We start from the raw sequence: 23403 nt of genomic DNA on the forward strand, positions 1-23403 counted from the left end.
TAATACAGTGAGATTACAAACAAACCAAGAGAAGTAGCCATTTGTTTCGAGAAGTAGCATTATTGTGTACCCTCACAATAAAGAACAAACCACAAAAAATGAGCATGGTTCACGGTTCACTGAAATGTTGTAGGTTCTCAAACAGTTTTGTTGCTTTTAAAGCTAAACTGCCCATTGAGATCAAAGCTAACAGAGCTGAGAACAGTCACAGTCTGTTGAGAAAGGCACTGTTACTACTCTTAGATCAGCTTTAAGACAGACATGCTCCACTGGAGCAGCTGCTATTACTAAACTGAATTGTTCTTCCCATGTCACTTGACTTCATGAGTCCAAACAAAAGAAACAGGGGGGAATCAAAAAGGAAAAAGGAAAATCTCCTTTTTGCTTTCCCTTGCTTTCCAATCAACAGATAGTTTTTATTTCATTTTAATGTTCTAAAAAATAATTTTAAAAAGATTAATTCCATGTATTATTTGCCATTTCTTTGTAATTATTTAAAAATCGTATAGGATTTAATACTTGTATTTTCACATTTAGAAATTTCGAGTAAACTTCACAAATATTTACAAAAAAGTAACAGATTGAATAATTTTTTTACCACAGCATGATGGTTGTGTATACACACTCCTGACATGTAATTCTGTGTAAAAGTGAAATTTGCATAGTAGGTCCCCTTTAGCTAAATAAGCAAATAAATTAATATGTGTAATTTCTCAACTTCACAAGCAACACTTACTTCAATATACTTTCAAATGTGAGTAGCTTTTATCTTGAGAAATTAGTTTGAAAGAAGCTTTTCAGCAATTTAACTACGTTTCTATTTTTGACTATAAAGATCTCAAGCAGACTGGCAGACACCTGAGGGTATCCTCTCCTGCTAAGAGGAAAAAATCCTAAAAATCACTCAGTCAAAACTGTCTACATCCATACGATCTCACAGCAGGTCTCTTTAGCATGTACACTGCTTTCTTTCCAAATAAAACCTGCAAGACTTCGCCAACACATGCAACACCAACTCCAAAATCAACAAATGAGCTTTGTGTTCGAGCGACCTTTGACCTCTAATATACTAATGACCAGCTTTGTGTTTCTGTCACCTCGTAACATCACCGTATGAGATATTTTCATTGGCTGGTTTTCCATTAATAGCAGTTATTATCTAATAGGAGCCAAATGAAATAGTTTTCCTTCACAAATATTCATGTGCAATTTTGATCAAATAAGGGTTGCACAAAAAAATCTTTAGTTGAAGTTTGACTAAAGAAGTTATTTATATCTGGTAACAATCTTGTTATATACTTCATTAGCTGAACTCAATTTTGAATCTATGCGAGTATTCATGGCACTATAGGATAGCTGGCACTAAACAGTACATAAAGTCATCTGGTAATGGGAACCAGCCGGTTGTTTACCTATGTGGAATCTTAAGTGCTGACTGAGATGTTAGGAGGCCTCAATAATCACAAAGCATGATAATGTATAACCTCCTGCAAAGCATGATAATGTTTGTTTAAACTTTGTTGCAAACATTTAAATAGGTCACTGATTTATTTGCATTGAAAATTGTACACATTTTTGGACCAACTGTGCTGGCTCTAACAGCAAGAAAATATGAAATACAAATTAAATTTAAATAATTTGTAAGTGCTTAATGGGAGTATGCATGCATTAAAAATAAACATTTTAATGAGAAGAAAACAATTTACTTTTATTTTTATATATATTTCATTATACTGAAAAATATCAGCATGCAAAGAACACAGGAATCATATTGGTATATAAATACACAAAGTATATATTTAGAAAATATTTACATGTATATATTTATTTTTATATTATTTATGCTATATAAATTTATTTAATATACTTTTTTTTTTCTTAAATACATGCATGTGTGTGTATTTATATATACATAATAAATAAACACAGTACACACACACACACACACTATATTGCCTTGACTTGCATATGAACTTAAGTGACATACCATTCCTAATCCAAATGGGTTTAATATGATGTCGGTCCACTCTTTGCAGCTACAACTCTTCTGCTCTAGAGTCCAGTGGCAGTGTGCTTTACACCACTGCATTCGACGCTTTGCATTACAGTTGGTGATGTTTGGCTTGGATGCAGCTGCTCAGCCATGGAATCCATGAATCTCTCTGCGCACTGTTTTTGAGCTTATTTAAAGGCCACATGAAGTTTGGAGGTCTGTAGCGATTGACTCTGCAGAAAGTATATGACCTCTTCACACTATGCGGCTCAAAATCCGCTGACCCCAATCCGTCAGGTTACGTGGCCTACCACTTTGTAGCTGAGTTGCTCTCATTCCCAAAAGCTTCCACTTTCTTATAATTGACTTTATACACCTCTGGCCATGGAAGTGATTGGAACACCCGATTCCAATTATTTGGAAGGGTGAGCGAATATGCTTGGCAATATAGTGTATATAATGCAAACAAAAACTTTTTCTTTTAATGCAATTAATCATGATTAATCATTTGTCAGCACTAATAAAAAAGTTCTATATGCCTTGCAGAATCAGCAAAATGTTAATTATTATACCAAAAATAAGAGGAATCATACAAAATTATTTATAACTGTCCTGAATAAGATATTTTATAAAGATTTACTACTTACACTTATCTACTTATTTGTTTTTTGGCTGTCCAAAAGTTCACTATTTAGTTAAACTGCATGCGGTTGTTCAGAAAAAATCCTCCAGGTCCCAATCAGGCATGATTTTAAGATCTGTCTTTTTACAATGACAGCAAATGAGGGACTCATACGCAACTTATACACAAGGGTTCAAACACTGATGCTCCAAAAGAAAACAAAGCATTAAGAGCTGAACTTTCTAAATTTGAAGATTAGGTTAATACTATATTCTTTTGGGAAAAAAAAGTATCTTTTGTAGCTTCTGAATGGCAGTACTAAGAGGGAAAATTTGATTTTTAAAACAATTTTTTAAAATAATTGACACACCTGCACCTTATATATAGAGCACATCTGAGCATAGTTTGAGACAAAATAGAGATCTTTACAGAATATTTGAAGAGATATGTAAAACTTTCCATTGACTTGTCGTCTTCTAAACAATTTGTGATTTTCTTTCCAATGCTAAGTACATCAAACAAACCTGGAACTGAACTGACTTTCTGAACAGTCTCTTTTGATATTTAAATACCCACTGATGTGGCATCTTTCAGCAAATCACCCCAAATTCTGGAAAGCACAAGCAACAGCAGTCGCCAAAACACAACGCACAATTGCTGCAGTCCTCTGAACTTCAGTGTCTGGCTTGACTTTTCAAAGGTTAGTTCTGGTTCATCCACGCTGGAATAATACTTCAACTATGCATGCTGATTCTGAGCCACTGATTCATGCCTGTGCCAAAAAAGTGTCTCCAGCCAGGAAAGCTGGCAGACCAGAGCTAACTTTCCATCTACACTGCTGTTTGGTTTAGGTTTCAATTAAATCACCAAGAAATGTTTCCCCACATTGGTAAAAGCATTTGGTTTGGCTTCTATTGGATGCTCTGGAATCAGTGTTTATAGACTGAATAGCTAGAGGCAACTAGCGCTGTGTCAGTGGAAGAAGTTCCTGATGACAGACAACCTTATACTGTTACACTGGGACTTTTCAACTGGAACATTTCAAACATGAAAATGATTACTGATGCTTGCTAACCATTTTACTAATTGAGAAATCAAAATATTGTTGGCAAGAAGAACTTGTATGTATTTTAATTTCCTAAGAACAAAGATAAAAATACATAGTTGGGTATAATGCATTACTAAGTAAATAACTACTGTCATTTAGTTACTTTTGAACTTAAATGCATGCCGTGTACAACTGAACTTTAGCATGAACTTTTTTACAAAACTGTTATACTTAAAGCCTGCTAAACTGAAACAAATCATTTCTGATTAAATGCACTTTAATTGTGCAAAAGTAGTGCTGAAATCCAACTAAAAATATACTGATTGTGCTAAAGTGAAACTATTGCAAGTATACTTAATTTAAAGAATTATATTATTTATTTAATGTAATATATTATTTATATTAAAGACCAGTCCTTGTCAATAGTAACATTAAAGCACATTTAGGCTTAATATTAAAAATTGAGAATTGTGCACAAGTAGTACTTTAAGTAAAGTTTAATTATCACTTTTATATCAGTAAGTCTCAAGTGATATTTAATAGATTTGAACTACAAAAACTAAAAGATATATAAAATTTTATTCTATTACATACAATAAATGTACAAGTTAATACATAGGACCAACTATTTCATTATATTTCTTAACAATACAGAATCTGTTACTAGACACTATGGCAGAACATCTCAGCTGGGTAAACTTAAGGACCAATAAATGTCCTCACCTGGTAACTGGTATCCCATAGTGAATCGGTTGTATCCATGGAAACAGATTGGTCTATGGCAGTGTCTCAAATGATTCCAGTATCCAGAATAATGGGCAAGATCAGCTGAATGAAAATTAATCCCCATACAGACGAGACAAAACATGAACCAGCCTGTCATGATTTACCAGATACTGAATCATAAATTCCTATGTGTCTATGATTGAAAAAGCAGCAAATGTCTCACGCAAGTTCAAGCAGTCTGAGAGGGACGGGCTGAAACAGCAGGTTTTATTCCCTCCCTGCCTGTTAAAACCCTTCAGCTGACACTCTCTCTCCTCCTTTCATGTCTGCATCTCAGATATTTCACAGCACTTAAAAAAATGCAATAGTTTGGCTTTCTAAACTACATTATTCAGATTGGATAATTGTTGCATTCTCTGGTCCAATATTTTTCTGATAACATGCATGTAAACCTTTATGTAAATAAAATCTAAATGACATACCTGTTCATGAAGCAGGCAGAGTTTGAAACAAAACGCTGAAGCTTTTATATTTTGGCATTTAAATGCATATAAAATATGTGAAGCAGCATTTGGTTTAATATGAAAGAGTTACAAGATCTAAACCATGTGTAGGATGAATACAAATATCTGGAACATCAGAAAGATTAATAAATCTTACAATGGCATCTTTCAGACAGACATAAAGAACCAGAGAGAGAAACTGTGTTGTGGCCAAACACATTATATACACGCTATGAGAGAAGTTTTATACAAACAGACATTTGACCCAATTCCAGCATTCTTCAGTTTATTTCAGGATTTTTAGAGTCACGTGAGTTAACCAGTGATTAGACTTTGCCTAATATACTAAATATGACAATATTTTAGGGGTGGCACATTCGCTTAGGATACTGGGAAGGTAAGTAAAACACTCACTAATTTGAACTAATAATTTAATAAAAAATACCCTTGTACTTTTGATATAACCTGGTATATTTAAGATGTGCTAAAGTAATTTTGTACTTAATTCACTTTTAATGTGTGGAAGTAGTGCTGAAATAGTAGTGCTAAAGATAACACTTAAGTATATTTGATTGTGTATAACTATTACAAGTATACTTCAGGTACACTATAAATATTTAGCATTTAAAGACAATTGTTATTAAGAAATCATACAATCTAAATCAATAATGACATTAAAACACATTTTGTGCTTTACATTAAGAAATGAGCACTGTGCACAAGTAGTACGCCACACAAAATTCTATTATATATCAATCTGCTGAAAAGCATTAGTTTTAGAGAAACAGAGAGAGGGAGGATGGAACTCACCCTGACAGGTCCTGCCATCTTCTTTGAGCTCTTGACCTGCGGGACACTTGCAGTAGAAACTGCCAATGGTGTTACAGCAAAGAGCTTCACATCCTCCATTGGTCTCTTCACACTCGTTTACATCTGACAGCAAGAGAACAAACACATTACTGTCAGAACTACAGATGCAGATTGTTTACAGATTTGGGCAATTGATTCCAAATGTTTACAATTTGGAGACACATAAACACGCACACACACACACACATATATATATATGTATATATATACAGGCTGGACCAAGGCTCACAAGCTTGTTGCATAGATTAAATGAGATCTCAACAAGTGCTTATTGCTGGAAATTCATTGCCATAATAAAACATAATATACTTTTTCCATCTTTTTATCTTAAAAATTTGATTTTGCCCATAATAGTCTGCTGCCAATGAGTAAATCATATGTTTAATGAAAGACATGTTTAGCTGTTCTTCACTTTAACAGGATTTGACAGTAATATTTTTTTTGATTATTTAATTGAAGCTACTGAAATCTGGACCCTTTCTTAGGAAAGTGATCAACAGAAAGCCATCACATTGGCCGTTTGTCAGTTTCATATCCTTTACGCTATGAGCATGTGGTTGCTTATAATGTTTGGTGCATTCTGGTTACAAGAAAGTACAAGTACACACATGTAAATAACCCGCAGATATATAGTAAAACATTATGCTTTTTAAAATATGCAAAAACTTTAGGGAACACATTTTCACTTAAAAGTTTTCATTAACATCTGTTGTGTAAGTGTTAATAAAACAGTACTCTAGTAATATGCATGTTAACAGACAGTTAGTTAATAATGAAAATTGGTCTTTGAAGTAAATTGTTACCCCAATTATATTCAAACGCTCTCTATGGCATTGCACCATTGACTGAGGTTACGTGGTCCTGCATAGGAACCCAATCACCTCTGAGCTTAATAGAGAAAGTGAATGAGAATTGGCGAGTGCAATTTGCATGCCAAGCCACTCCCTGTACATACGTGTATATAAGATGGCGGCATGTAACCATTCAGATATCTGCTTCAGAGGCAATTGCTTCTAGAGCAACAAGAAGACTGATGACAGAAGAAACGTGAACCTGGAGGAGATTTTTTTTGTCATTTTTTAGCGTGTTTTTAGTGTTGTGATAGCTGACTCTGCAATTCAGTGGTGGTTGCCATGGGCTTGCACACTGTGTGCCGCGGTACTTCTCCTGAGCAAGCTGCATGGTCATCAAGTCATAAAAAATCTGTGGCTGTGCAAGGGAGACCTAAGAATTACGGTCAAGAATGCTCCGCCAGGCCAGTCGCCACAGACTTCCGACCCCTCCCAGTGTTGCCCAGTGGAGCTTCTGAGAGGTCTGACTCTATTGGGGCTCCAGAGGAGGATAAGATGTCTATCTCTACATTGCAGGATGGGCCATGCTCCTTTGAGCCTCCAAGAGCTTCAAACTATTCTGACTAGTCTGAACTGCGAACATTCTCCTTGAAGGGTTAGTTATAATATTAATAATATTCACTGTTAATTTACTTAACCTCAGGCCATCCATGTAAATTAACAGCAATTTTCTTTCTTTTTTTTTGTTGGTCAGAGTCCTCTTTAAACAGAGTCCTCTTTAAAAAAAAATAGCAGTAAGTGTTTTCTTCCCATGTCAACCAAAATCGTTTCTTTTTTTCCAATGGACAAAAATCATCTCAATAAGATGAAGAGGGATGTTTTTGGCATTTGATTGGCCTCAAACCACTCTTTATATTAATCAGAAAAAAAACTAAATAGATGGAAAATTGTGTCCTTCAACAGACCACAGTGAGAGCTTTCGCCATTAATTCAGCTTTCAGTGCAGATGTTTAACTAACCTCCCTATTACATCCCATATATTCAGCTCTTACACTCAAACACATGGAGATGTTTACGGAAAATCTGTTTGTCAGTTTCCCAAAACATTATTTCAGTAAAATCCACACCACAACAAATTGGCCCCCTAAGAGCTGAGCGATGTAAGATGGAGGAGGAACTAAACAAAATGAACCAGAGAATGCTGACAGAGGAGATTACAACAATACACACATCTTATGTCTAGTGGCTGTCATTTAAAAACTATAAAGGGATATAAATCTTTAAAGAAGACACATCAAGCTAAATCTGCTAAATATGTACTAGAAGAAATGCAATAGGTAGAAATACAATGCTATTGTAATAAGTATTAATGCATGTTATTATTGGTAAACCTGTTATTTTAAAGTGTTACCGATGTTTAACCATCACTAAAAAAATTGGGTATTGAAGAAGGACATATGTTGAAGGGTGACAACAAACAATATGATATGGAATTTGTTTATTCAATAAAATTTGACAACACTGTTAACATGTTAAAGTGCCCTATTATGGGTAATGAAATGTTCATATTTTGGTTTTGAAAGATTACAATGCATGCTGAGCTTTGTTACACACAGCATGAAAGCTCATTTTCAAAATATACGCCCAGTAGTCCTATTATATTTAACATAATGTGAATAAAATTTGTGACAGGTCAGTAATTCATAATGCCAGACTCACATACAAATGTCTACATCCAGACTGTAACATCAACAAGGAAATGGAGTTGAATCACATTCCTTCACTAAGAGGTCAAGACCAATTTCATGACCCGAGGCCAACCTGTTGGTCAAGGACTGAAACAGACACCTTTTGGGAATGGCAGTGTTTTCTTCCCTCAGGGGTGCTGCTTTAGACCATGCACCTGCACAGAGACTAAGACACAGCTTTTAGAGGAGGGTGTTACCAGCAGTGTGCAGGGTCACATCATGAAGTCTGGCATGTATTAGGAAGACTCAGTGTAACACACACTAATCAAACCCCCACTGTCCAAAAAAAAAACTAGAGGTCACATGAAGAACATTTTTTTCTCACTCTTCTAATGTCAATATTTACATTCAAGACAATTAGTAAAAAAACACTGTATTCATTTCCCTACCATCACCTTATAATTATTTGACCGACAGTGTTTATATACAGTATCAACATCTCACTGCTACTCATTTCAACCCAAAAATATTCCAATCACAAGAGACTGGCAACCAGAGGTGTTAAAATTCTGTTGGGTTACCTGTCTAATGGTGGAGTCACACAGACCAAAACAAAAACAGACATTCCAACACAGAACAAACATTTCAAAACAAAATAATTGACAGTAGTGTTGTTTTTTAGATAAGCAAGTATGTGAAACCTAGCATCTATACTTAATATATAACTTAATATCTAAACATATTTAGGTATTTTTATGCTGTATTACAGTCAAAACATTCAATCCTACCTTTTAACTTTCATATACATTTGGCCTCAAATGAAGACTCATGTGTAATGATTTTAACTGTTAAGGATTTAGACTGTCCAAGACTGGATCTTTTGAACCTTTATTTGAACACCTTTAATAAATTATGTACTTACTGAAGATAAAGCAGCAAAAACCAACTCTAACTGAAAGAAAGAGAGAGGTCGAAAATGCTTATGGAAAAACTAAATTATTGGCAGGAAATACTCTCTTGACATGCCATTTTTAGTTACCCTGTTAATAACAAGGTTTTACATTTTTCATTGAAATGTCTTTTTTTCTGCTTTTAAATGCAAATATATAAATGTGTTTGGTTTTTTTTGTTTAGCACAATGAGAGTTTTCTGGAGATTATAATAGAAAACTTGACTGGAATTTGATGTCGTCAGTTGGATGATGTTCAGACATGTTTCCACTGTGTAACAACGGACTTGTTTTACCAACAGAGACATTCTGTCAAAAAGAACAATAGTTCATAAAGCTCTGACATCTCAACAGAACAACCACAAACAAAGAGCCAGCCGACCTTGTAACTGATTTTCATCTATTCAAACTCACAAGAACACACCACCCATCCTAGTTTCTCTCTGCCGCAGTGTTTCTTACAAAAAAAAAACAGCTTAAATTTATATTGAAGTCAAACAAAAATTTTAAGAAATAGTTCACCAAAAATGTACAAGAGAATGTACCTTCAGACCACACAAGATGTAGATGAGTTTGTTTCTTCATAGGATCAGATTTGTAGAAATGTAGCGTTGCACCATTTGCTTAACCATAGATCTTCTGCAGTGAATGTGTGCTGTCAGAATGAGAGTCTTATAAAAACAGCTAATAAAAAACATTGGAGTTCATCAATTAACATATTGTGAACATCAAAGTTTGTAAGAAAATAATAACTTTAAACCATCACTTCTGATATAAAATATGTACCCATAATCCATAACAACACATCCTACATTGAAAAAATACAAATCCCGGTTGTCCTTTTACATCAAAATTTTACCAACATATTTGTTTAGGACCGCTTGTAAAGGGTGCTTTTTCTGTGTGTATTTCTCTCCTGATGCAGACAAGACAAGAAAGCAATATTATCAATAGTGGATTCATATTTTAGCTGGAAGTCTCACTTCTTACATCTTAATGGGGGATTTGTTTCCTACAAACTTGCAGCTTTTCACTTCACAACATGTTAACTGATGGACTTGGTGAGTGGTGTGGATTATTGTGTTTTTATCAGCAGTTTGGACTCTCATTCTGACGGGACCCATTCACTGCAGAAGATCTATTTTGGAGTACATTTTCATATTGTATTTCTTTACCAGATTTTTTCCTAACATTGTTTGATTTTAGAAAATCATATCAATTTGAAACAACATGAAAGCAGGTAAGCAATGACAGTTTGAATTTTTTAAGCTTTAATCGTTTGCAATCTCTGTTCTGTACATCTGGTTCTGTACATTATAAATCTATTATTCTCAAACACACACAGATGTGCAGATATGCACACTTAACACACACACACACAAATGTGTTCTACTTTGAGTAAATCTGTTTAACTTCTGGTCAGTTTCTTTACCATATGTTCAGATCACTGTGAATACAACTCACACAAACACCAATCAGAACCACCACATCTATGCAGAAACAACATTATTTCTCCTCTATCCATGTTTTCAAACATACTTAAACTTATACTAAAGAAAGAAAAGCCACAGGAAAAACAATCTAGCACATGTATTTTTAACCACCATCAAGCATTTGGACAGTTAATGTGTCAAACTGTGCGACTTTGAGAGATTTGTGTATGTTTGCATTCCAGCAGTGCAATGTGTGACTTCCTCTCGTGAAGTCAGTGTGTTTCTTTGTAGACTGGGGTCTGTACCATAGGTTGGCACAGCTGTTGAATCAGACAGGTCAGACAGAGCCAAAGAAAACCATCCAGATGACATCACTAGGGTCGGCTAGAGCGCAGAGATACAGCCATCCATCACATAAATCAGACAAGGCAATGGCAAGAAAGTGTCTCGCTCAAAATAATATTATCTGAAATAGCATAACATTTTCATACACAAATGAACAATAATTTAATAGAAACCTCTGAAGAAAATGTCCTTGATGCATTTACCCTTCATTCTGTATCCCTTTTTTTCTTAATTTTGTGTGTGTGTGTATATATATATATATATATATATATATATATATATATATATATATATATATATATATATATATATATAATTTAATATAATATATATATATCATTTTTTTTACTTACCTTTTTCATGTATTTATTCCAAATATATCATACAATACTGTTAAATTATTATTATATAATTATTTAATTATTATATTTCATTTCATATAACATATTTCATTATTGTATAAAATGTATTAAAGCAAAAAAATATATTTTCCTTTTCTCTTTACATAAAGCATAGCAAACAATAGTCTAATCACTTGCAAAAATACTAAAATAAATTATAATAATCATAATAATAATAATTAATAAATAAATACATTTTTGTCTATTCATTAGCACAAATAGTGCTGAAAAATTATCGGTTTAAGAGCAATACTTTTCAGGTTAGGAGTTTGCTCAAAACACTAACCCAGAAAATGAGCAATAGCAAGTCTGAAACCATCCTGATTTATTTCTTATGCTGGTAAACTGATGAACAAACAAAAAGCTAAGGAGATGAAAATGTGCCTGATAACGATTGATACTGTAGTTATGACTGAATATTGTGCTAGCTACTGTGCACTGGAGATACACACTGCCCCTCCCTGCCTACATAGTGTACTTAAAACACACCTGCAGACATATGAAATTCTGCAGCCACACATAATCTGCAACAACTGCCACTTCATAACCGACCACATCTGTTCATATTCACCAGTGCATCATCTTAAAATGGATTGTTTTAAACAAAGAAATTAAAAATTGCATAAACGCTTCAAGTAACTGATCTGGTCAGTTCGAGAGCACAATTTAAAACCATGCAAAGAATTTCTAACACTTTGTGACATGAATTATGGGATGATATTCAGCTGTGCTCTTCCTCCAAACATGACCAGTCGCACACTCCTATGCATGCATTGCTTTTGATTATGTTCCTACTGATAACAACAACATATTTATGACATTCGAATATCAAAGCATAACTTTCCATTCTAAACTAATAACAGATCCTCCAGCACCAGCAAATAAACTTAAGTTAATCATTTGTGTTTATGCTCAAAGCATGCATGCAGGTGTGTAAATGTATCTATAGCTGACAGTGTAAGGTAATTTGTGGTACATGCACACAGGCTGATGTCACAGGGCCAGAAACAAACACTACACAAGTGTGGAAATATCACTTTGCAGACTACACATAATTTATACTGTTTATTTTTGCTTTATGACTACCTGACTAACTCAACATTCAGTTTAATTGCACAGACATGGCCACATGTGCTGTGTGTACAGTCAGCAGTACAAAAGCTAAACTTGTATAAAAGATATTTCTGTTCTTAATGTGACCACATCACACCCACACATCAGGTGCAGCCCCGTGTATGTAAAACCAACAATCATCTACTTTAAATAAAACTTTTTTTTTTCAACAATTCAGGGGGTGAAATTAAATGTTCCCAAAGAAATTTAGAAAAAAGGAAATATAAAAAAATATATAAAAGTAAACAAATAAAAATAAATAAAATATAAAAAATATTATATAAATAATTCATAAAATATAACACATATAAAATAGTAAATAAATAACAAATAATAATAAGTAAAACAATAAATGAAAAGTAAATACATAAGTTACAAAAAGTAATGAAATAAAGATAAAAATAATCAACAATAAAAACAGAAAAAATATAAATGAATAATATACAAAGTATATAGAAAAATAAAAAATACAGAAAAAAAGACTGAATGAATGGATACACAGCAAAATAATAATTTTGCTCTTTTGTTTATGTCTCTGTTTAAAAAACAGTGATCTCATCTTCTTCCTCAGCAGTTTCTCAAAATGTGCTCATAATTGCCATGTCTGCCAACAGAAGTCAGAGATCTCATAAAATCCTTCCAGAATTATTAGAGCTCCACATTAATTTCACAGCTCTAAACTCTTACTGCATGTAAACAAGCATCTCAGTTGTGTCTATTTATCTTTGTCCCAAGGTATTTTCAGAGAAACATCTCAGACAATATTGGAATTAGATATTGTACTGGAATCTTTAAGTATTTATCATCATGCCCTTGACAAAAGAAACTTGGCAGAGCATCTCCAATGTCTGTACATACAAAGCCCGACAGATTATACAAATACCATCAGAGTTATTATTCAAAAAATTAATCGCAAAATCAAAACCTTTTCAAAGAATCTCTCACAACATAGTTCAGCTAGACAAAAACCATTCCTCACATATATGTCTTTCAGAACAGCTGTGCTTTTTTTTTTACACAGTTTTTCTTCCTAAGGCGTGTGTTGACAAGACAGAGAATCAGCACTGTAGCTCAAGAGTAACTCGAGAGCTGACGTGAAGTTTTGCTGAAAAGCACAACATAAACATATAATACATAATATTGTACGCACTGTATATTATAAATTACACATTTGTGACACTGAAGAGTGGAGTAATAATGCTGAAGATTTGCAGCAAAGGAATAAACTATATATTAAAACAGTTTCAAACTGAAAACCATTTCCTTCCCCCCAAACTGAAATACGTGTGTTTGCATATCTTTTGTGTGAATATATCTTAACTCCTTCTCCTTGAGTTTCTATGAAACACTGTTATGTGACACATGCCTTCAAGTAATGTTTTTCTTTTGTCTTTGTTACTATGTTTGTAGTGTTATAGTATTATTTTTTTTTTTTTTGACTTACCATCAACCTGCCAGGGACTGAAGATGAAAATTAGCCTATATGGCTAAATCCTAATCTAAAACCATTCAATTTCAACAAACATTTCAGGGGTACAGCAACCCTTTATAGGGTATAAAATGCTATCAAATCTCATGAAAATGCTCTATGGGTCTTTGATTATGACACTCAGAATCTGTGTTTAGTTCTGTTAATGATGCTTTGACATTTTTTAAACTTAATTAGACAACCTCCTGGCCCCCTGTCAACCCGCGGGATCTGGCTGTGTGCATTCATGTGTGAGTTAAATGTGTGGTCAAATCATCAAGTTTGAGTGAATTTCCCATCATTCTTTTCTCAGAAGACTCCAGCCATACATATCTCAGCATGTTTGGGAACTAAATTACAACAAAAGACAGCAAAGCTGAGCCGATTTATTTTTAGGGCTATTTGAAAAGACAAGCTCAACCAGACGCTACGCAAACCTCTAGTTCTTTTTAGGGGTCTCTAATGGTCACAATCTCAGAAACACATTGACGTGCACACAAAAGAATTGTTATTGTTTGCTCTCATCCTTGTCTGGTTTACAAAGCTCCTGGTGTTAACAAGAGAAGAAATATGTTTGGCAAACCCTGCAGGCTGGTCTTTAACCTGCACTCTCCATCTGAGCGTTACCTGTTTGGGCCTGAAATAAGCTTTGACCCCAGACATGGGAATGTTGTGCTGGAGCCTGCAGGGATCTGAGAACTCCAAAAGAATGTCCAAATTTCTGCACATCCAAACTACTACTATTTCTGTATGCGGTGTACATGAATCAATAGTTAACTGTGAGTTAACGCAGTTATCACTGTCCAATTCTGACTGGCTAGTAAATACTTCAATTCAATTGCATTTACAATAAATAATTATAAACAAATATGAAGTATGTGTGTGTTATAGTTACAACAAAAATGATAAGAAATAATTATATGAATTATATACTTAAATATTGATTTACAGAGCATTATAATAATAATCTAATAATCAGTAATAATCTCATTTAAAAATTATATGATAAATGACAGTAAAAATTAATATGTACATGTAAAGAATAATTTGTAAATTACATTATCTATTAATTTATAGCATATACTATATATAGTATTATACTATATATATATATATATATACATATATATATATATATATATGTGTGTGTGTGTGTGTGTGTGTGTGTGTGTGTGTGTGTGTGTGTGTGTGTGTGTGTGTGTGTGTGTGTGTGTGTGTTTGTATCGACATGCGTTTTGTTTTTCAAAAAAAAGGAAAAAAGGAAAAAAAAACAGAAGAAGAGTTAAACTTGATAAAACCACACAGAGCTCAAAAATGTGTGTGTGTGTGTGTGTGTGTATTATAATTTATAACAAAATGTCACCCTGGACCACAAAACCAGTCATAATGGAACTGTTTTTTTCAAAATTGAAATATTTGCATCATCTGAAAACTGAATAAATAAGCTTTCCATTTATTTATGGTTTGTCAGCTGTAATGAGATAAAAGTGTAAAGGTATACTTTAGTACTAAATGATCCATATATACCTTAAAGGTATATATTAATTCCTTGTGTACATATTAGTACCTAAAAGGAGACTGTGTACCTTTATTTATTTATTATTTGTGTACCCCCAGACTGTGTACCTTTATTTCTGAGAGTGGTCTGTCTAAAACAAGTTCTTAGCAACGCATATTACTAATCAAAAACTTGGTTTTAATATATTTACGATAGAAAATTTACAAAATATCTTTATGGAACATGATCTTTACTTAATATCCTAATGATTTTTGACTAAAAATAAAAATCAATCATTTTGAGCCATGCAATGTATTTTTGGCTATTGCTACAAATACACAATGGCTTTGACTTCACTCAGGAAGGTAAAGCAGGTGCAGAAAAATGTAACTGCGTGAAGAAGTGACTGACTCACTTTGATCACATCTCAACCTGTCAGAGCTCCTCAAGGGCACTAGAGTCATCAGCACTTAAATACTCATGTCACGTCTCACATTAACTATTAACTATTTTTCAAAATCAGATTTTGTTATAAAATTGAGAAGCTAGACTTAAAGTCCCATGGCATGAAAATGTCACTTTAGGATGTTTTTTAAATTTAATAGGAGTTCCCCTAGCCTGCCTACGGTCCTCCAGTGGCTAGAAATGGCAATAAACCGAGCCCTCAAGTGTATAGTAAGGACAAACTCACTGTGTCTATGTAGTCATGATGAAGATGTATACATTTAATTTTCATCAGGCAACAAATTTTACAGCTACATTATTTTTCCAGCTAACGTTGCAACAATGCATATACAATAACACATGATTACACATTACTTCATAAACAACATAGTCGTGAGATGCAAAAAAAGGCAAAAATCATAGTCTGCCATTTTTTCTGTCCATTAGACAGGCCAAAATCTATGACAGAGCTCTTGAAAAAGGGCGCTGTAAAAACATATTGAGGTGGTTTTTATTACTTATACCACAAATATATATTCTCAAGGACATGAACACCTACAAATAAAACTCCAAAAAGGTGTACAACATGGGACCGTTAAAAAGAGAAAACTAAATGCTTTGTGTGTCATGCAAACACAGGATGAAGACGCTTTCTGTCTGTCAGCTGGACACCCTAATTGTGTTGTGCAAACAGCTGTCAGCTTCAAGTCTGAGTGGATACGACGTCCAGCCCCAGACTGACCATGATGGGCCTTTCATCAGGTCAAACGCAGCAGGAACTGCAGCTCAATTAGGAAAGATTAAGGCATTGATCTCTTGCATGAGAAACACGATTATGAAAACTCATTCTGACTGAAGCTTTTCAGCAGCAGGAAACTATAAAGACTCTGGCTATATATTTTCTCCTAGCCTATAAAGGGCAAAATAAGGAAACTAAACAGGAAGGATATAGACAGGAAGCAGGGACTGTGGGTTTATCCAGAGGCAGGTTTACTGTGAAAGTAATGAGAGAGTCACGCTGGTCTCTCTCTCTATTTCCTGACTTAGAACTGTTTATTTGGGTTTCTTATCATGAAGAAAACACAAGCAGAAAAAACAATTAAAAGTGTGTGGTTAAATGGAGAACAAATTAATGAAACAGAAAATAGACTGAGGCTATAAAATCTATAAAAACATAATATAATGTGTTTCTTCAAATATGATTGGCAGTACTGGCATGTGTGTGCATGTGTTTGTTTTATTTAAATTATTTTATTTTCTCTTTTACTTTCACACCATATTTCCCAATGTAAAGAGTGACTGAAACAGCATGTATAGGCTACTGAATATTAGCATTGAAAACATGTGTACCATGTTGATTTGTACAAAGCTTCAGTAGACTTCTACTTATCCAGCATAAACGGACAGTGAATGAGAGAGATTGACTGATCACATGAAATGAACTGCGTCTGTCCTTCAGGTCTAGTCATGTATATTTGTGAAAGTCAAAGTGAAATCTGTTGTAGCAGCGATGGTCAGCTGGTCAGCTTAAACCGTTCAAAGTAAACATGATTTCAAACAGTATGTTTCATTACACCTCTATTTGAATGAATCAGCATTTTTGAATGTGTAGTTGAAAGAACGTTTAATATCTCTCTGAAACACTGTCTCTTTTTTGGCACAGCAGTGCATTGACTGACAACCCGTCTAAAATGTGCAGGTATATTTTATATATTAAAAAGAAATTATATATATATATATATATATATATATATATATATATATATATATATATATATATATACACACACACATGCTGAACATGACTCAGAAGCATTTAAACGGTCTCAGATCTTAGGCAGCTCAAACAGATGTGCAAAAGAGAACAATGACTGTAAAACTGTAAAAACAGGAGAAAACAGGGTGACTGTGAGAGCCAGAGATGAATGAGTCTGATGAACTGTCAAGATATGCGATGGCGAACGTCAAGATGTAAAACAAATGTTACTTGAAAATGATATTGGGGAATGATTTTTTTATATCACTGATTTCATACAGCACAATGCAACAAGTATGTCTAGAAACTACACTGTCAAAAAAACAGGTTCAGGTCAAGGTGAATTGTCATGTTCTGTAAATTACATCACAAAAAAATCTTTAAACACCTTAAAACAATAGATTTGTTTCAAAAAATTAAGTGGACTAACAGAAGTTGTGGATTAACCCAACTCAAACAAAACAACCACCTGAGATCAATCGTGGCACAACGCAGTCTCTGACCGAAACCTTGTGCTGGTAAACCTCCACGGCCACTGATTGCCAGATTTCACCGATACATCATCAAGGTGTCACGTCTCTGGACTCTTTGTTTATGTTTTTGTCGTGTGCCATGTGCTCTGTGTGCCCTGCCTTTAGTTCGTTAATTGTCTATCGTCTTCAGCTGTGTCCTGTTAATTACCCTGTGTACTTAAGTCCTGTGTTTTCAGTTCCGTTGGTCTGATCTCGTCCCATAGTTGCGTGTGATTTTGTTCCGTATATCTGCCTGCCTGCCTGTATGTATATCGTTTACTTTCATCCCCGAATGTGGATTAAATACTCTATTGTTTTCATTTATATTCGTTGTTTGCTTGCCTGCCTATCACACCCGTGACACAAGGTCATGAGATGGGCTAAACTGCAGAGGGCATCTCTTACAAGGATCACAAGACCAAGATGTAACGAGGACTTTAGCACAGAGATGGCGAGAAAATGGTCGGCTTTAAAAAAACAAAAGCCTATTCTACAAACAAGGAGTTCGATTTGGAATGCTGTACACTGCGTGCCTCCGAGTGCGCTGTAACGACGTGGAACAGATCTTTAATTCCCCTGAAGCAGCAGAGTCATTCTATCATCAGAACTTTCCTAACTAACTCTGGAACAATAGACTAAACTAAATCAACTGCGATGGAAGGATGACTTCAACGGGTACTGTTTATAAGATAATGCTTCAAGATATAGTTCTCGCTTTGTTGCAATACATCTGAGTTTGAGGAAAATTAGACAGACACGTTATTAATGTTTTAGTTTTATGTTGCTCATGTATCCCTAAGGTGTAATACCTCTTATTCTGCACCCATTCACTGCAGAGAATCTCAATTGGTGAACACGATCCACATAATGTAATGCTACATTTCACCAGACATTTTAATTTTGGGATTAAATATTTCTTTAACTACTGTCACGGTATGGTTTGCAAGAGAGAGTACTCAACAAGGAATTAAAGACGAGAACCGACAATTAAACAGAATCAAACTGGAACTTAAATACACACAGGAATTGACTAAATTAACAAGACACAGCTGAACACAAGGTCACACTGAACACATGGCACAAGACAAAACAACAACAAAAGAGTCCACATGTGTGACAACTACACATTTCTATTGTGGTTGTAGCTTGCTCTCAACAAAATGCATTCTTAGTCATGGGAAGTCAAAATTTGGTTCCTTTTGGTTCCTTTAGACATTACATATGAAAAAGAATGATTACATGTGTAAATAATTTGCAAAAACATTCTTAAGTTTTGCAGAATTAAATGCTGCCATTTACAATTTACAGGTTTTCTCAGAAAATCATTGTTTATTTTTGTTAAATGACTTTACTTCACCTCAATTGTCTGGCTTTTAATGTAAATTCACTATAATATACATGAATGCAGACAAACACAAAAAAATGTAGTTTAAAGTTGCATGAAAAATATAAAAGATTACAGAGTAAAGACTAAAAAGCCCTTAAATAAGTTAATTCATATATTTAAGTCATTTACACTACCTGACACAGCTGCGTTTAAAATTGAACTGGAAGTTAAGTGCTGGGCGTCGGTCAGAGGAGAACTGACCCCAACTGAGTCTGGTTTCTCCCAAGGTTTTTTTTTTTCTCCATTCTGTATGCATGGGGTTTTGTTTCCTTGCCGCTGTCGCCTCTGGCTTGCTTGGTTGGGGACACTTAACTTCTAGTGACTATCGTTGAATTGACTACAGAGACCGTCTCTGCATTTAATAAGAAATTGGTCACTCTCGTCATTATACATCCCTGTCATTATACTGTACAGTGCTTTGATGCAACCTGTGTTGTTAAAAGCGCTATATAAATAAAATGATTGATTGATTGATTGATATATGATAAAACGATTTTCTGTTCATTTTTTTGTATTTGTCTTTTTTTAATGTAAGATTTTATTACACATTTGATTATATCAAATAAATCTAATTGAAAATCACATATTATGTTGAATAAACGGTATATACAACTTTACTTTTAGTTAATTATAACCTTGCCGTGAATAAAATGCATTAAATAAAACATGCATGATTCCTTCATATTTTTAACATAATGATAATACATGCCAGCTTTATCACTCAAAAACTTTGGTTGGCATAAATCCAACACCTGTTTGAAGTATTTACCTGAGATAACTGAACTGAAAAGTTCAACTCTCTTCTCAAATGGTTTAGCATCGTTGTCACAGTCATCACGTTCCAAGAAAATACTTGGGAATATTTATCATTCCAGCATATTTTCTTGTCTGTACTGTGTGCTAAACATTTGATAAACATGTTTCCACTGAGACCCTGGGGTTTCCTTGTCTAATCTGGTCTCCACAAGAAAGCAGCTTGTTTCTACCTACAACAGCCAAAGTTTGGATTCCATCAGAAAATGTGAGCCAACTAGAGAACAGAGCTTAGAAAACTCCTCAAGGGTCAAGGATAGCAATAGCTAAGTTTCCATCCACCTATTTTTATGTGCATTTTGGAATGTGGAATATAAAAAATGTAAACACCAAGATTTGCAAAAAAATCTAAAAATGCACATTCAAAATTTATACGCACATTTGAGAAAGATAAACTTTTTACCACATTAGAAAAAATGTGGTAACACCTTTACCAAATAAATTCCTGCATGAACATCGAAAAGTCATGTGACTTGGCGTTTTGAGATGGGATAACTTGAATGATCATATTTACACAGTATCTATATGTTGTTATGGTCATTCTGAAATGAACGAGTAAAGTCTGTTGTCTAACTACTTCTGTATAACTGTCTTAATAAAAAGTATTTCTGTCTTACATCACCGTTCCCAAACAGCAGCATCTGCCTTCAAAAGCATTGACCACTTTTATTGCATTTCATCAGTTCATTCTTAGGTGGAAGTAGGCTAATTTGCCTATAACAAATCTAAATTAAATAAAAATTATAAAATTATATTCCAGTGCCTCCTATATTCTTATATTTAATGCCACAGCTTTCTAGGAAGTGACGTTTTTGTTCTTTTTGACTTCTTGGATGAAAACAGTGCTTTATTCGCATATGCAATATTTCAGTTATGCACATAAATGTAATTAAAATCTTTGGATGGAAACATAACTAATATTAATCCGTTTTGTTAGTTTTTTTGTAGAAAAATGGCAGATTTGGTGTTATGATTGGACAAATCACCTGTCAATCAAACTTCCAACATAAGTTCAATTGACCAAAAAAAAATGAAAGAAAAAACACACTACTTGAATCTGCTGAAAGAGCAGATTCAACATCCAGACACTTACCATTAAATAAACATATAATATCTATATTTATTTAGGATTCCAAATATTTAAATGACAAAATGCTATTATTAGTTACCAAACATTTGTGATTACAAAATAACGGTTTTTTGAAAACCATTGTATAATAATTGCACAAAGATAGCTACTGATATATCATAGAGATTTTTGGGTGTTTATAGTTTACTTAGCCCATCAATTTTGTTTTATTCTCTAAAATATTTCCTTCTAACTTTAGCAGTGCTAATTTGGTTCTTTTCAAACTACATCTAACTGACATGTAACCTCAAAAACACAAAAAGATAATGAAATATTTCTTGAGCAGCAAAAGAGAATATTAGAAGGATATTAGAAGGATACTTTATACCTAAATTCCATCGGGTACATGGAAAAAGATCCTTAAAATATGAAATGGGCCCTAACAACATGATCTCCAGTAGCTTACTAGAGTCAGTGTTTACTGGTATCCTGCAGAGTTTGAAAGCTGTATTTATAGCTCAGGGTCTCAGTGGTCAGATGTCCAGTTGATGACTTGAATGACCTGGTGTAAAACTGACAAACCAGTAACAATCTAGACGTCCTCCTCCATTAACTTCAACAGACCCTCAGCACAGGTTCAAAATCTCAGACGCCCTGCAGCAACCTAGACTCAATCAAATTCTAATAGTTCACTGCCATATCTAACTGTCCTGAGCGCATTCACATTGGCACCTTTTCTTCTTCTTCTTGCTTTATGGCAGACTGCAGACTTACAAGTTCATTTCCACCGCCTGTCTCTCAAATGGATCATTGACACTACCTACAATCTCAGTTAGTCAATGGTCCATTTGAAAAACAGTTAATGCACTTAAGTCTGCTATCTGCCATAAAGCAAAAGCAAAGCTGTTGTTAATGCACTCAGGTACAGTTGCACATGTGGTGAATCAAAGGTAAAAATCTAAATACTGTTCAGTTTCTTTTTCAAAGTTTGCTTAATTAAGATTTACAATAAATATTTTAACTGCTACTATGTAAGAGGACACTGCTGCAAAAAAGTTTGTAAAGTGTTTGTTCATATAGCATTAGTTTTAAAATAAAAGTACACAATACACCACATTTTATTGCATTTTGTGCATAACAATGTTATTTGTGCAGAAAAATCATGCAATTAACAAATTTTAATCCTATTTAATGTAATAAGTAGTTCAACTATTTCAATTACTTTTGTTATGTATCTAATCACATTTGATTACTTTTCTAAGTATCTAGCAAATGTTTTCAAATCATTTTCAAACATTTAAAGGAGGCAGGGTAAACAAAACTGAAACTACTGTAAAGAGATACTCAAAACTGAATACTACCAATTTTCTTTTCTATCAAAGTCCTTCACCTCTTAAATTAAGATCATAAAATTACATTTTAAAGCACAGCCACCACAAACCTTTGACTTTATCGTCTTTATCGTCCCTAAGTAACCATTTAGTAGCTATGATGTTGTTTCTGAAATCAAATTGTGCAATTTTTAGTATGAACCATTAAATGCTGAAATAAAACAAGCATGCAAACCATGCAATTATAAATATGTATACTTTTAGTTGGGCCGTCTGATCCATTCTAGTCATACATAAAGTCATGCAAAATCATTTTGACATGCTTTGATGAGTTAACCTTGCCTGTGCCAAGTTCAGTAGCTTTAAAAAGAGACCAATAAAACACACATTAGCCTCACATCAGTTGTTTAAGAGTAACAGGTATTTAAGAGCTTGAAAAGCATTCAAAAGCTTCTCTGGTGGGGTTTTACTCATCTGGTGATGAAGGGAGGAACAGAAAGCACACAATCTCAAACACAGCCTTTGTCCTCACTGCTGAAACTACAAGATCAATGCCATAAATAAAATGTTAGGTGTTAGGAATGTTTTGGTTAATGCTTTGCTTAAAGCAAAGTAATATAATAATGATAATAATAATAATAAT

At 33.9% G+C, this 23403-nt stretch overlaps 1 pseudogene; it reads right to left on the bottom strand.

Annotated features, from left to right (window-relative positions):
* The window catches only part of LOC122332230, a 62571-nt pseudogene that overhangs the window by 26402 nt on the left and 12766 nt on the right, over positions 1-23403 (bottom strand).

Source organism: Puntigrus tetrazona, unplaced genomic scaffold (genome assembly GCF_018831695.1).
Source record: "Puntigrus tetrazona isolate hp1 unplaced genomic scaffold, ASM1883169v1 S000000007, whole genome shotgun sequence".
In the NCBI taxonomy this organism is placed as follows: Eukaryota; Metazoa; Chordata; class Actinopteri; order Cypriniformes; family Cyprinidae; genus Puntigrus; species Puntigrus tetrazona.